Source organism: Notothenia rossii (genome assembly GCF_949606895.1).
Source record: "Notothenia rossii genome assembly, chromosome: 10".
NCBI lineage: Eukaryota > Metazoa > Chordata > Actinopteri > Perciformes > Nototheniidae > Notothenia > Notothenia rossii.
This window is the reverse complement of record NC_136908.1, coordinates 36,478,434-36,492,421: the sequence shown is the minus strand read 5'-3', so window position 1 is coordinate 36,492,421 and position 13,988 is coordinate 36,478,434. Positions and strand designations below refer to the sequence as shown.

The 13,988-nt window shown below is 41.5% G+C and overlaps 1 long non-coding RNA gene across 2 annotated transcripts; it reads right to left on the bottom strand.

The window, feature by feature from the left end:
- Nucleotides 1-4,043: 4,043 nt before the first annotated feature.
- LOC307022476 lies at nt 4,044-13,976 on the bottom strand. Of its 2 annotated transcripts, XR_013803410.1 has the most exons (7): nt 13,865-13,976; nt 10,029-10,210; nt 8,517-8,607; nt 8,219-8,297; nt 7,918-8,037; nt 4,835-4,997; nt 4,044-4,385 (listed from the first exon to the last, which is right to left on the bottom strand). It is a non-coding gene; the product is annotated as an uncharacterized lncRNA (long non-coding RNA). The 2 variants fall into 2 exon arrangements; XR_013803411.1 differs by lacking the exons at nt 4,044-4,385; nt 4,835-4,997 and adding an exon at nt 6,261-6,632.
- Nucleotides 13,977-13,988: the final 12 nt, after the last annotated feature.

Below are 13,988 nucleotides of genomic sequence, written 5' to 3'. Positions count from 1 at the left end.
AAAATACTGCAACTTTACTGAAATTATTTAACAATGTCTTGAAATCTGAAATCAAATATTTTGTTAACTTCTTTTGTTACTAACTTTCTTTGTATCTTGCATCTTTCTTTACACTTGGAAGTTGTTAAATCTTTTTTCGTGCCTTCAATTGTTTTCTTTCCTTCCTCCCTTACAGCAGCAACCTTCTGGGGGCCATGTCCCTGTAGATGTTTATTACTTCACTGTGGATAACAGGAATGTCCTTCTCAATAGCGAGGAGGAGGAGATCAGAAAGCCTCTCTTCTGTGCATTGGCTTCTGAGTGTGTCTTTCACCAGCTTGAGCTTGGAGAAGGACCTCTCCACTGTTGCTGTTGACACTGGAATTGTTGCATAGGTTCTTATAATTTCCACCAGTGTTGGAAAGATATTCTGTCCACTGTTGTCTCTTAGTGTTTTTAATATCCCCTTCATGGTGCATGTGTTTGGAAAGAGGCATGGAAAACCCTGAGCTCTGTTTTCAACTTCTGCTCCTCTCCTCCATAGAACTCACAAAGCATGTGAACGGCATCAAGGGAGTCAGGACCCATTGCATCTTTGCCTATCCAGTTGTTGGCCTTGGTCAAAGTGTGGAGTGCATTCAGTATTTTACTGGACTCTGTCTCACCATCTCCCCTAAATCTTCTTTTTAGTTCCTGAGAAAGAACATCTACGAATGAGTAGTACACCTTCCCTCTATAGTAGTCTTCTACTGACTGGAAGGAATTGCTCTCTGTGGCTGCATTAGTACTTTGCCGATACTTTGCAGGCACCCTCCTCTGCCTTTGCTGTCCTGGGGGGACTGTGGGGATGCTGATCGGCTTCTGCCTTTTCAGTGGCACTCTTAAACAGTTTTCCAAACTGTTCTTCTGTCCTGAGGTTGGACAAGGTGTCCATCACTCCATCAACAACAGTATATGCTGTGGACAGATCAATGTGGCAGTTCTGTAGAGCATCAGAGGCAAGTGCAGTGACCTCAAAGACTGGATTGGCGATCTCAAGGCAAAGGAAAAACTCAAAGTCTATGGCTTTAAGGTACATCTTGGCATCTCCAGCAGTAGTATCTGGAGGCTCCTGCTATGTCATGTCAGTGAGGACCTTGACCACAGTACTCATCACTTTAAGGAGGGCCTTCAGGGCTTTTTCTCTGCATGCTCAACGTGTGTCAGAGAGCTTCTGCAGTTTAATTACACGCTCTCCAGGGTGCAGGGCCTCTTGGCATTTCACAAATGCAGTGTGTCTTTTTGTAGAGCTGGTAAAAAACACATAGAGCTTCTCTACCAGGTGGAAAAAGGTAATGAAGTGGAGGCTTGATTTTGCACTTTCAACTAAGACCAAATGTAAGCAGTGAGCTTGGCAATGCACATACAGACCTTTGTTATTGTGTTTCAGTATTCTTGACTGCAGTCCTCTGTATTGACCACTCATATTGGCAGCGCCATCATAGCCTTGACCACGCATGTTTTGGATCTGTAGGTCATTGTTCTTTAGCAAGTCAAGAACTGTTTTCTCCATCTCCTCACCTTTTGTTTTTGACACATTGCAGACCTGGAGGAAGCGCTCTTTGACTTCCATTTCATACAGATAACTCACAACAAAAGAGACCTGCTCACAATGAGATACATCAGTGGTTTCATCTATGAGTACTGAATATATATTAGTCTCCTCTATTTCTTTCCTTATCTCTCTTTTTTGTGAATGTGGCGAGGGCTTTTATGATATCATTTTGTGTTCTGTTTGAGAGGAGTGAAACTTGACATCTGTTCTTACCCATTTTCTGGTCATTGACATTATCCAAATGTAGCCTGAGTACACTATCGTACTGGCTAAACATTTTAACAAGTTCAAGGAAGTTGCCCTGGTTTGAGCTAGTGGCAGACTCGTCGTCACCCCATAAATGGGCCTCTGAGTCTGCATGTTCTTGCATTTTATCAAGTCCCCTTTTCCAGTTGTTTACGCCAGCCACTCTCCAAGCACTCTTGTTACTGTAGTTTTTTTTTAATTGAGAAAAAGCCGACAGCTGAAGCAGTACATAATGTCCTTTTCGGATGAATACTCCAAACATGGCTTATTTTCATACCACATCTTTTGAAATGATCGGCCTTCAGTGTTTTTGGGAAATCTAAGGATAGGTTGGCATGGTCCTCTAGCAACACACATTTTCACATAGCTGACATTACATTTGGGATCAAAAGCTTGGTTGTGGGTGGGATCTGTTGGATACTTTAAGGATGCAATTTTTGATATGACCTCTTCTACACTACTGACAGTTTCCTCAACATCACCCTCTTCTATGGCTTCCTCAAACTCAACATTATCCACCGTTTCCCCTCCTGTGGCCTCTTCCTCTTCCACAGTGACAGGGATTTCCTGATCATCTTTCGGCTCTGTCAGGTGTTGCCTCTAAAGCCTCCCCTTGTCTCTCCAATGTTGCTTGTGAGATCTCTACTGCTTTCTCAGGTGTAACACTTTCAACATTTGAGTAATCTGCTCTCTCTTGTGTGCTGCTGCTGGTACTTGGTTTTAACCATGCATTTAGAGATGTGCTACTCTTGGCTGTTTCCTGGCGCTCCTTCTCCTTCTTTTTCTGAATTCTTTCTTTTTTTGGCATTGTGCTGCAGAAGTGACGAAAATAATTTAAAATAAAATAAAATCAAAGTTTATTTATAAAGCACATTTAAAAGCGATTTTTGGTCGGGCCAAAGTGCTGTACATGTAATAAATACTACAATCACATAAAAACACATTATTACGATCACAATAAAAGACAATAAATTCAACAGATATATAAAAAACACAGGGAAAAGTCAGGAGTCATGTTCCGCTCTGACTAGAAGGCCAGAGAGAAGAAGTGAGTCTTTAGTGAGGATTTAAAAACCCCTAGGGTCTGGGCCGACTTCACATGGAGGGGCAGAGTGTTCCAGAGCCTGGGGCCAGCTGCTGCGAAGGCTCGGTCCCCTTGGGTTTTGAGCCTGGTCTTGGGCACTATCAGCAGCAGCTGGTCAGCAGACCTTAAAGCTCTGGCTGGGGTGTAGCGCTGGAGGAGTTCAGCTATATAGGCCGGAGCCAGCCCATTTAGTGCTTTAAAAACAAATAAAAGGAGTTTAAAATCAATTCTGAACCGAATTGGAAGCCAGTGCAGTGAGGCCAGAATTGGGGTGATGTGGTCACGCTTTTTGTGGCCAGTGAGTAGACGTGCAGCTGCGTTCTGCACTAGCTGCAGGCGTTTAATTGACGCCTGGTCCATACCCACACTGTAAAATTATCCACTGTGAATTCACAATAATTACCTGGCAACTTGTTGCATGACTTTCACAGTAAGGTTCACAGCAATTTACTGTGAATGTCTTCACAGAAATGTATTGTAATTTCACATCCATGATATTACAATGCATTGTTGTAAAGGTACAACTGTATACTGTAACTTCACAGCTTCAATTACTGTGATATTACAGTATGTTACTGGGGAATTACATCATTTTGTTGTACATGCATTACAACAAGGGCCTGTACTTTTACATTTCTATTGTGAAAGTAATGCAGGATTAGCCAGTAATTTACTGTGAATTTACAATGTGTACTGTGAAAGTAATGCAGGAGTAGCCAGTAATTTACTGTGAATTTACAATGTGTACTGTGAAAGTAATGCAGGAGCAGCCAGTAATGTACTGTGAATTTACAATGTGTACTGTGAAAGTAATGCAGGAGTAGCCAGTAATTTACTGTGAATTTACAATGTGTACTGTGAAAGTAATGCAGGAGCAGCCAGTAATGTACTGTGAATTTACAATGTGTACTGTGAAAGTAATGCAGGAGTAGCCAGTAATTTACTGTGAATTTACAATGATACATGTGCATAACTGTAATCCCCAACTCCAGTCCTTCCTGGAGGAAGCTCATACAATGGTTTCCTGTCCAAGTTTAACAGGAAACCAAAGTGTGAGCTTCCTCCTGGAAGTACTGAAGCTGCACTACAAAAATGCACGTAATCTTATTGTACAAGTAAAAACAACACCAAACGCACAAATGAGGTAAAATCAATGGAAGCCCACTGGCATATTTATTGACAAAATAAACAACAGAGTAAACAACAGAGTAAACAAACAGAGTAAACAAACAGGAACATGAACTAGTTCACCTCAACTATCCATAAAAAACAGATGAACCCTTAATGGATCCTTTAAACAAATAATCCCTCGCAGGTGAACTGACCGTAATGCTTCCCACTGGACTTGTCCCCGCACACCATTCAGTCTATGCAGACCATTTTAAGTCTATCAGCTTCCGGTGAAGGGTGCTCACGTGAGGGTTAATGGAGCTTTGCTTCTTTGCCTTGGAGCCTTTCTCCGGGTTGATGCCCAAGAAGCACCTGTTAATAAGCAAAGATAAGTTTCAGTTTTAATTAGACTCATGTATTGCAGGCAGCATTTATCAAGGTGTTCACCTGTGTCTTTTCCCACACCGACTGTTACTAATCCAAACCTGTTGGATCATCCTCTCACAATAACATTATTTGTAGCCTAGCAGAGTGCCTCAGGTACCTCTAACATAAGGTTTACTTACTTATCCGAATTTTGAAGCCATACTATAAATGTGAATTAAACCATTACGTCAAATTTTTAACAAGATAGCCCAGCAACATCAAGTGATGGTGTGGTCCCAATTCGCATAGTTGGTTACAGGCTTCATACTCAAAGCATTTAATCTACTTTGTGGCCTCTGTAGAAAGGCATGGACTTAATAGCCAGATAGTGAAACACAACTTTGCATGATAAGTCTTACTGATGACATTGATCATGTGTTTGAGTGTTGCAATACCTTTGGATGAACTCCAGTGTGCATGATCCAACGGGATATTCGAGGTTGAAGACATAGTAGCTGCTGAATAAAGCAGCTACCCTATGCAAAAAAAATGGGTGTGGGCCCATTACCACTTGTCCCTCGATGGATAGCATCCACCCAGAAGGCTTCATTGTGTCACCTGAAATGAACAGATACCCCGTCATGCGTTATTGTGGATAGGTAAATTCCTAGAATCAATCAAAACAAAAATAATACTTGAGCTAGAGATGTCAATACCAGATCCGAGTAACATTCATGATTGGCCAAGGACCAAAAAGCAGGAAAATATACAGTACAGAGCATGCAAGGACATTACACAGAACCCTCCACTTCAGGTGGACAGCACTTTTCTACTCCACCATCAGTGAGGTAGGCTACTTAACAGTCACTGTAAAAGCATCAAAGGTCCCTGTGCAGATAGGAGAATCTGTCTGAACGACAAAGCAACTCCTTAGCCCTCCTCCCTCTGCCTTTATGGCTAGACGGTTTAACCTCATTCCTCTATGGGTAGATGGTTACGAGCCCAGCTGGAACGGGAACATGTCAACTCGTCAGACCCCTGAATCATTTAAACAGGCTAGAGATTTTAACGAACGCGAATCGCTGAAACATGTGGCGTCAGAGTATCGTAAGTGTCAGTTCACAGACTGGACTTGAATGGAGTGCAGGAGAGATGGAAGGCCTTCAGTCAGATTCTCCCCTCGATGCAAAGGAACACTTAAGCTCTTAAGAGTAACCATTCAGTATCCTATCCTCATCGATGGTGGAGCAGAACAGGGATGTCCTAAGAGAAATTATATAACAAGAATAAAAGCAGCAGTGAAGTCTAGCCATTCAGGTCAGAAAAGCAGGAAATCCTGATAAACAGGAAAAATCCCATCCCTGAACATTACATTACCTTGAATGATCAAGCAGGGGGTGCTTGGGAGTGCTGCAGTATTCACTACATCAGCAGCAGTGGCACAGGTAACAAAGTAACACACAATAGCATAGATTTAACATTATGCAAGGATGAAGATCGTTCATTGGTCAGAGGTAAATCAGAACATAATAAATGGTCTAATAATAATAATTACTTGCATTTATATTGCGCTTTTCAAGACACCCAAAGCGCTTACAAATGGACGTTCGCAAACCAATGTGTAGCCCCCGCCTGGGTGATGCCAAGGCAACAGCTAATCCGCGCACTACAGCTCAACACAGATCAGCTCGGCCCATTTGGAGCAACTTGGGGGTTAAGTGTCTTGCTCAAGGATACTTCCGACATGCGGACAGTCAGAGCCAGGATTCGAACCACCAACCCTATGTCGATGAAAGACCAGCTCTACCAACTGAGCTTCAGTCGCCCCTAATGTAATCACTCGTTTAGCATTTTAAATACATTTTTAAAAACGTACATCAACTTCGAGCATTAGTTTCTCCGTAGGCTCCTTAAAGTAGACCATAAGGAGCTGGAGGATGCAGGCAGCCTTCTCCGAACCCTCTGGATCATAGCTGGCCAGAACTTCCCTGATCTTCGGGTTGTCCAGTTTCTGGCAGAAATGCAGGATGGTCTTTCCTCTCTGACCCAGGGCCTCTTGGAGCTTCTGAAGTATGTTGATGTCCGTCAGGAGGCCAAAGTGGGAGAAAAGCCCTCTCGGAGAAAAGAGAAAAGGACATTCCTCTTTGACCTACAACATCGCTGGAGCAGGCATTCTGTTGAGGTACCTCCGCAGGATGACGTAGGTCCTCACCATCAGAGGTTCTGCTCTCTCTGCCCCACCCATCCCTTCCTCTGTGTACAGACATACAAATACATGTTTGTTGCATCTGCTCTATAGAAGATCTATTGTGAGGCAAGATGTCAGTCAGGGTTAGGTAAACAGCTAAAACCTTGTGCTTTTTTTCCCTGAGCCCAGTGGGTTCACAACCTCAAAGGCATCTTGGTACAGTATCAAACCAAGTGAGGAAGGGTCAGCTTTCAACATTGGATTACTTTAAAATCCTTCTCCATCCTTGACATCCTGATAAACAGCATCAGTAGGTGGCTGCAAACGTGTCATGATATACTGTTCTTGTAGAGACTCATTTTTGAAAAGTGTCACCAATGTCTCATATATAGGTACATACTGAGCAAAGCATTCTTTGTCATTTTCATCATTGCCCAAGAGCAAAGGCACGGGATGAACATAGTTGAAACACTCTTTAAAAGCAGCCTTCCTCTTTGCATCTGTACTGAGTCTTCCCCTGTTATAGAGTGTGAGTAGATCCTCTCTGTTCAGTTCATCGATGATGCTGCTTATAGTGGCCTGAGGGATTCCAAGTTTCTTAAATTTCTCACTCAGAATGTTAAGTGAATGAGACAGACCAAGTTCATGAGCACTTTGAAAGCCATCAATAATGGTTTGTATGGTGCTTGCCGGTAAGAGTAGCTTAGATTGCAATTTCAAATACAAAAGTGTAAGGTTATGTAAAAAAAGGGTTTCGTCCACAACTAATGGCACTTCTGGTTCATCATCATGTTCATCATCATGTTCACCAGCAGCTTCTGAAGATGACTGAATGGGTTCTGGCAATGACTCTGTAGTAATAGACTTGTCTAGTACCAAGTCATCTAAAACTGAATCCTCTGCACGCCTATGTTTCCTGTTAATATGTGAAGCAAAAGTCATCACGTTTGTGAACCTGCAATCACAACATCTAAATGGGCATCTAGTTTCCATTCCTCCCCTTACGTGTGTCTTCAAATGCTTAATAAGAGAGGCTAAAGTGTCACACTTAAATGCACAAGCCTCAAGCACACATTTCAAGGATGTGTCAGGTGGTAGAGCTGATATGTCAGGCGGTATAGGCCGAGCAGCTTGCAGGTAGTACTTATGCAGCCTATATATATGCGATTTCAGTGCTGTGTGTTTTCTGTACCTTCGTGAGCAGTCAGGCACCCCACACTGATAGTGAAAATTGGGGGCATTACTGTGCAGCTTTGTGTGCTGAACAAAGTTATGCACCTTCTCAGACACATGCTGACATCCAATATATTTACAGTGGAACATTGTTGTGCGTGGTAACTAGTTACCTACCCAAACATAATTCAATCTGCCTGACAATGAACAGGACGGTTAGCCTGGCTGCCTGACACTGAATAGGATGGTTAGCCTGGCTGCCTGACACTGAAGAGGATGGTTGGCCTCTCTGATGACCTAGAAAAAAGGAGACCAGAGAAAGGAGAAATTACAAAGGCAACCAACAAAAGGAATTTTTCAGTTTGTATGCAGATTATGAACATGAGCATGTTGTAAAGGTGTAGCCATTCAGTCAGGTAGTTGATAATCCCATTTAGACGAGACCGCAGTCACACAATCATATCGAAATGTTAACTACCTTAGCTGCAACAACACTCGAACAGTCACTAGCAATTTCCTCGAGGCGCACGCACACCAGGATCACGAGGATGTCAAATCTGGAATAGAGGCAGTAAAAAAACACCACAGGGAAGCAAGAGAGGTAAGCTCACATAAATGTACTGTCAAACAGTATTGGATGAAGTGATTAATCTCAGGTGTGCTGCACAGGTAACAAATGTCTGAGCTTCAGTACTTCATGGAGGCAAGCACTGGAGCTGGGGACTGCAGTTATGCACAGTCTATAAACTACGGTCTGTGTTGCATACTAGGCCTACCTCCAACTAGGAAGCAATCCATGGATTGGATTTAGGATTTAGGCAATACACCTCGTCACGTCGGTCAACACCAGGCAGGCAATCAGTAGGCCTAGAGGAAGATACAAGATACAATATCCGTTTATTCGCCATGTAGTTTTACAACATACTAGAAATGTGTTGCTGGTAGGTACTGACATAAAGACAACATTGGACAGGGTGCAGGGACAAGACAGGAAAAGTGCAAAACAGGACAGTGTAGAAAATGCAGGTAAAAGTAGAAGCTAATTTAGGCTAGAATAGTATAGAAATAAAATAAGATAAAAAATGTTTGTGTTTTCAGAGAAATAACATTACGCATTGCAATAACCTATAAACATTTCAAACCTATAAACATTGCGAACCTGTAAACATTGTGAAGAGGGAGAGAGAGTTTGGTAATCCTTTATCATCCAGAGTAGTGTTGATGAAAGTATTGAGTGATTGAAACTTTGCTTGCTAGGCAAGGCTTAAACTCTAAGTAAGCCACAGGCTACAATGAGGCTAAAAAAGAGTTCAACTTTTTATGTCTGAGCATGTTTTGAGAGCAGCATGCTCAGTCATAAAATGTTGAACTCTGTGTCTCAGAGCAACATTAAGAGATCTATGGATACATCTCTCAACACCCATATGAAACAGAACTGTAAACAGATTTTATTTTTCTTTATGGATATCTTACAAATCACTCCCCTTTCAAACTGTATTCTTGTTATTTCTAACAACTTTTGTGTTAATGTCATATAGTATTTTATACCTGTTTTTCATTTAGTCTCTTATTTTTTTTAAACTATAATGATGATATAAAAGGTGTGCCTTTACGTCACTGAGCTGAGGTTATCAGCCTCTCAGTCTGTCAGGAGAGAGCACAAGTTTAATATTCTGAAAGCCAAGACAGTACGTGGTGACACGAATGTGCAATAGGGTCCGTGACGAATTCATTAAGAACATTATAAGAGCAACTAACGTTACCAACTTTGACACCGATTTAGATTAGGCCTAATTTGATTAGACAATGTCATGAAACCACCAACCACCTAGCACAAGAAACATTCATTAGCTAGCTAACATCAGCTAACCTACTAGTAAGTTAATTAGACCATGGCTTCAGAATACAAACTTAGCAGCAATGCTAAGCTAACTAGCTTATACCAATGGCAATTAAGCCAGTCTTACCTGTTAAAGTATTCATTGTTCGCTCTTTCATTCGAATACAGCATAAGCCTTCTGCCAACAAATGGAACAGTCAGCAACAGTTGGCTGGCTAGCGCCAGAGCCATCTACCATAGCCATATACGGCGCTGGCTAGCACTAGCTAGGCTAACGTTAAGGCCACCTGCTTGAAGGTGGACATGGCTGCTATCAAGCTAATGTTACTAGCTAACGTTAGCTATCTATTCGCTACCATGTACAAACCAAAACGACACTACTCCACTGGCATTTGCAATCAAAAGCACATAATATCCACCACTACTCCACATTATGGGCAGTACTTACTTGCTGTTTACCGATGGTAACCGCCTTGGAGAAACTCACAGATGTTCACCTTGACTGTTGCCTCCGTGCGAATTTTCGAAAGGATCGAGGCATCTCTGTCAGGAGGCTTTGGGTTCCTCAAAGCCCGATATGATTGCCCGTTCGAGCGATGACGTTCCGTTTCGTCCCTTCAAACGTGACACCTACGGTTGACAAATACCCGGAAATGACGTTTTTTCTGGCGTGTATGTCACGTGATCTTCAACTTTCTCAACACTAATTCGGCTGACTTATATATTTGATCCAATTGGTGAATAGGGACCTAGTGGTTAAAGCACGTTATTGAAATGTTTTGTTGAATAATCTTTCATCTTTAATAACCTGACTTTGGAAAGGGCTGGAAAGATAATTTTGTCACCAGGGGACTCTAAATAAGGTCCAGATAAGGTATCTGAAATATGGGAACCGTAACCCACCCAGAATTGTTTTTCAATCTAATGTCAAACTCTCACAAAATCCTGTCTAGAGCTAAGGATTGGACACCCTTTGGTGAGGGAGGCAGAGAAAATGGAAAAACATTGAAAAAAGGTGCTTGGCGCTCCGAGACTTTGAGAGTATGTTGCTTAACTTGTGTGGAACCCGCTTGCAAAATTTGGGGCCACTGTGAGCTTCAACCAGGTCGCAAACTAAGGTTAAAGGTCATGTTTTCATGGCTCTCAATACTCTAGACGGCACAGAGGAAGGAAGGTCCGACAGCTTTGAGCTTGGTGTCGTTGGAATCGTCTCGAAGAGTACATGCAGATTCATCCCTCTGCTGCTCCGAATGTCAAACGTTACGGCTTAAAACGGGAAAAAGCCTTCCGTTAAGCCGCTTTCACTCTCGCTCTTGTGGTGATAGAGCACGCCAATTTCCCCGCATGCTAGGCAGTCAAGAGTATTCTAGTTAGCTTCGGCTTGATATGGAGATGTGATTTGATGTGTCGTTTGTCCCCCAACTCCTCTCGGATGTCCTCTCCAAAGTTGAGATATTTACTAAAATGCTCAGGGGAGTTTCCTGAATTTTCATGCCGAAAGCCAAGCACTAGGCCCTGGGTAAATTAAGACGCTGATTTGGGGCACTTTTTCCACTTTCCCTGGTGCTAGAAACTCAAGTCAGGCATCCCTGGAATCATTGCAAAAATACATTTCTAGCTAAACGTAATTGAGAATGCAGTTTAGTTCTGTGGGAACGTAATTTTTAGGAGACAGGGTTGCCAGGACACACGCCGGGTAGAATAGTCTATTCTGCACATGTTGAAGGATTATTTGAATTATTTGAAGGATTAAAGTAACGTGTTATGGCAGGAAAGTTAAATCTGGTATATTCATTTTAATGTCACCTTATATATATTCATGTGTGTTAAATTTGAAGGGACAAAGTATCCTTTCCTCCCCCAATATATTGAGGTGAATTCTGTGTGTTTAGAGAGAGATGGGAGTAGGGGACATCCTTATTTGGGAATCAGGCCAAGGCTCTGGAATGCTTCCCTCGTAAAAGAAGGGGGTGCGTGACACAATCTTGTAGCAGATGTGTATGTGTTTTCATTGAAGTAAATATAAATGCTACATGATTATTGGTCAACTATACCTCTGTTCTTATTCTTTCATGTGTGGGTACTAAATGGCTACAAACATTGTGGAGAAATTAGCTTAAACATCTTTTATTACTCTATATGAAATGGAAGCAGTTTTTATGACAGGGACGAGAGAGGTGGGGGAGGGACACATTCCGAAGAGGTTCAGCAGGTCAATTGTCAGGGGAATCGACTTGTTTTCAATAGAGGTGTGTGGTTAGTTACTTTGTGTTAATAATAGCAGTATGTGTAAAGGAAGCTGGAAATATACAATGTGAAACCTTTTATTTGAAGTAAAGATGTGAACAATAGCTCAAACAAATGGAGGGGCTATAGGTAAGCCTGTGAGAAGTTTGACTATTTGAAAAGCATCTCTAATACCGCTTAAGAGCATAGGTAATGTGTTCCTCGTTGTTATTGATATGAAAGTAATAAACATGTATTACGTATATTTAGCCAACTATAACAACTATATCTTAAAACATACTTTTAACTTGTGTGTGGCAGTCAGGAGGCGGGAAGATGGACTCAGGGACCAAGGGCCATAAAGGAGATGTGTGTGTGCTGGCTACAAGCTGCTGTGTCGCACTGATTGGGTGCGACAGGCCATGTGTTGGTCTCTGCCAATAAGATGACCTCTGGGGGAAAGCACGTACACCTCCTCCTCCTGTGTTTTAGTATGAAAGACTGTGTTTTCCTTTGGTTCGCGCTCTTGTTTTTTCACCGGCCGTTCCTGAGACCTGTCTCACACGTGGTAGAACCTGAGCCCGGAGTACTCTGCAGAGTGCTTCGTGATTTCTTTGTATTTGTATTTTGTATCGTTACTGTATATCATTAAAAGCAGGATTATTGTTTAACTTGTATTCTGGTGTTTCTTAATCCCTTTATTTTCCCGAATTCACCTAGCTTGTCAAACGACACGCGGAGACGAGGTTGGTTTTCAACATCCTCCAAATCTCCAACAATGTGCAATGGTGCACAATTCAAATTTTACAGTAATGAGTTGTGCTCTTTATATATATAGTCTATCATGGTTGTGCTAAGATGATTTTGAGTACATTGCTTTACTGTGAAATAATAGTTAAATAATGTGAAATCCAATTATACTGTTTTATAGATATTTTGTTGTGATATTACAGGGGCTTTTGATTACAATATTTCTCTGTAATATGATACTCTTAAATGCTGTGAAATCCTTGCAATTTTTACAATGTTGTTGTGACATTGCAAAATTTGATGTGATATTACAGAGGATTTTGATTGCAGTATTTTATTGTGAAATAATAGTTAAATGCTGTGAAATCCAAGGATACAGTCATTTTTACATGTATTTGTTGGGATATTACAGGGGGTCTTGATTACAATATCTCACTGTAAAATAATACTGTTAAATGTTGTGAAATGCTGGTAATTGTTTACAGTGCACGTACAGTGCGTTGCATTAGTCCAACCTCGAGGTAACAAAGGCGTTAATATCCCTTTCCAGGTCTTTAAAAGATAAAAACGACTTGGTCTTGGCCAATAGTCATATTTTAAAAAAAAAGCAGGTTTTGACTACGCTGCTGACCTGCTTATCGAATTTGTTCAATTAACTTTTGTTTCACAAGTAAGTTAACCTTCAGCTTCTATAGCAAAGCAATGTAATACTAATTTGCCTGAATACATTAATGATCCAATGCATTTTTATTGTTATTATTACACTTAACGCACACATAACGAAACCTAACTGTTCAAGGACTTAATTTCAGTGTACCTATAAACTCCCTCCTTTCACATGAGGGTGGGTCGCTGTATCATGAAATGATTAAGATCTATCAGCATACAACACACTAGTAAAAATAATATTTATTAAATGAGCAGCCATCAATCAAAAATTATGAAGCTACTGTTTAAGGCAAGACATTGCAGGCAAAAATATCGTTTTTTCATGTAGGCCTACTTGTAATATTGCATGCAAATTAGCGCATTTTAATCAGGCCTAGTTAACGCCTAATTTGCATATCAATGTGGTGATTGTGATGACGTTATTAGATACACATTTTACTGTATTCACCTGTAGTGTCTCCCCTTAAGTACATTTCATTAGCCTGTATGCCCATGATGAATTTCCTTAGCTAAACCTTGAGCTAACTTATCCATTAGCTAGTAGCCTACCTTAGTTAACTATATTTGTTTTTGTCTTTTGGCTAATTAGCTGTAAACTCGAGGCACCGGCAGCTTAGTCATTTGTTCATCAACACTCACCTTCAAAATAAGCAAAGAAAAGCCGGCATAACGTGGGACAGTAAAGTGGGAGGTGCTGCGTCTGTCTGTCTGAAGGAGGGACTGCCGATGTCCGCACCGCTGTGCGCGAGACGTGGAAGGGAGG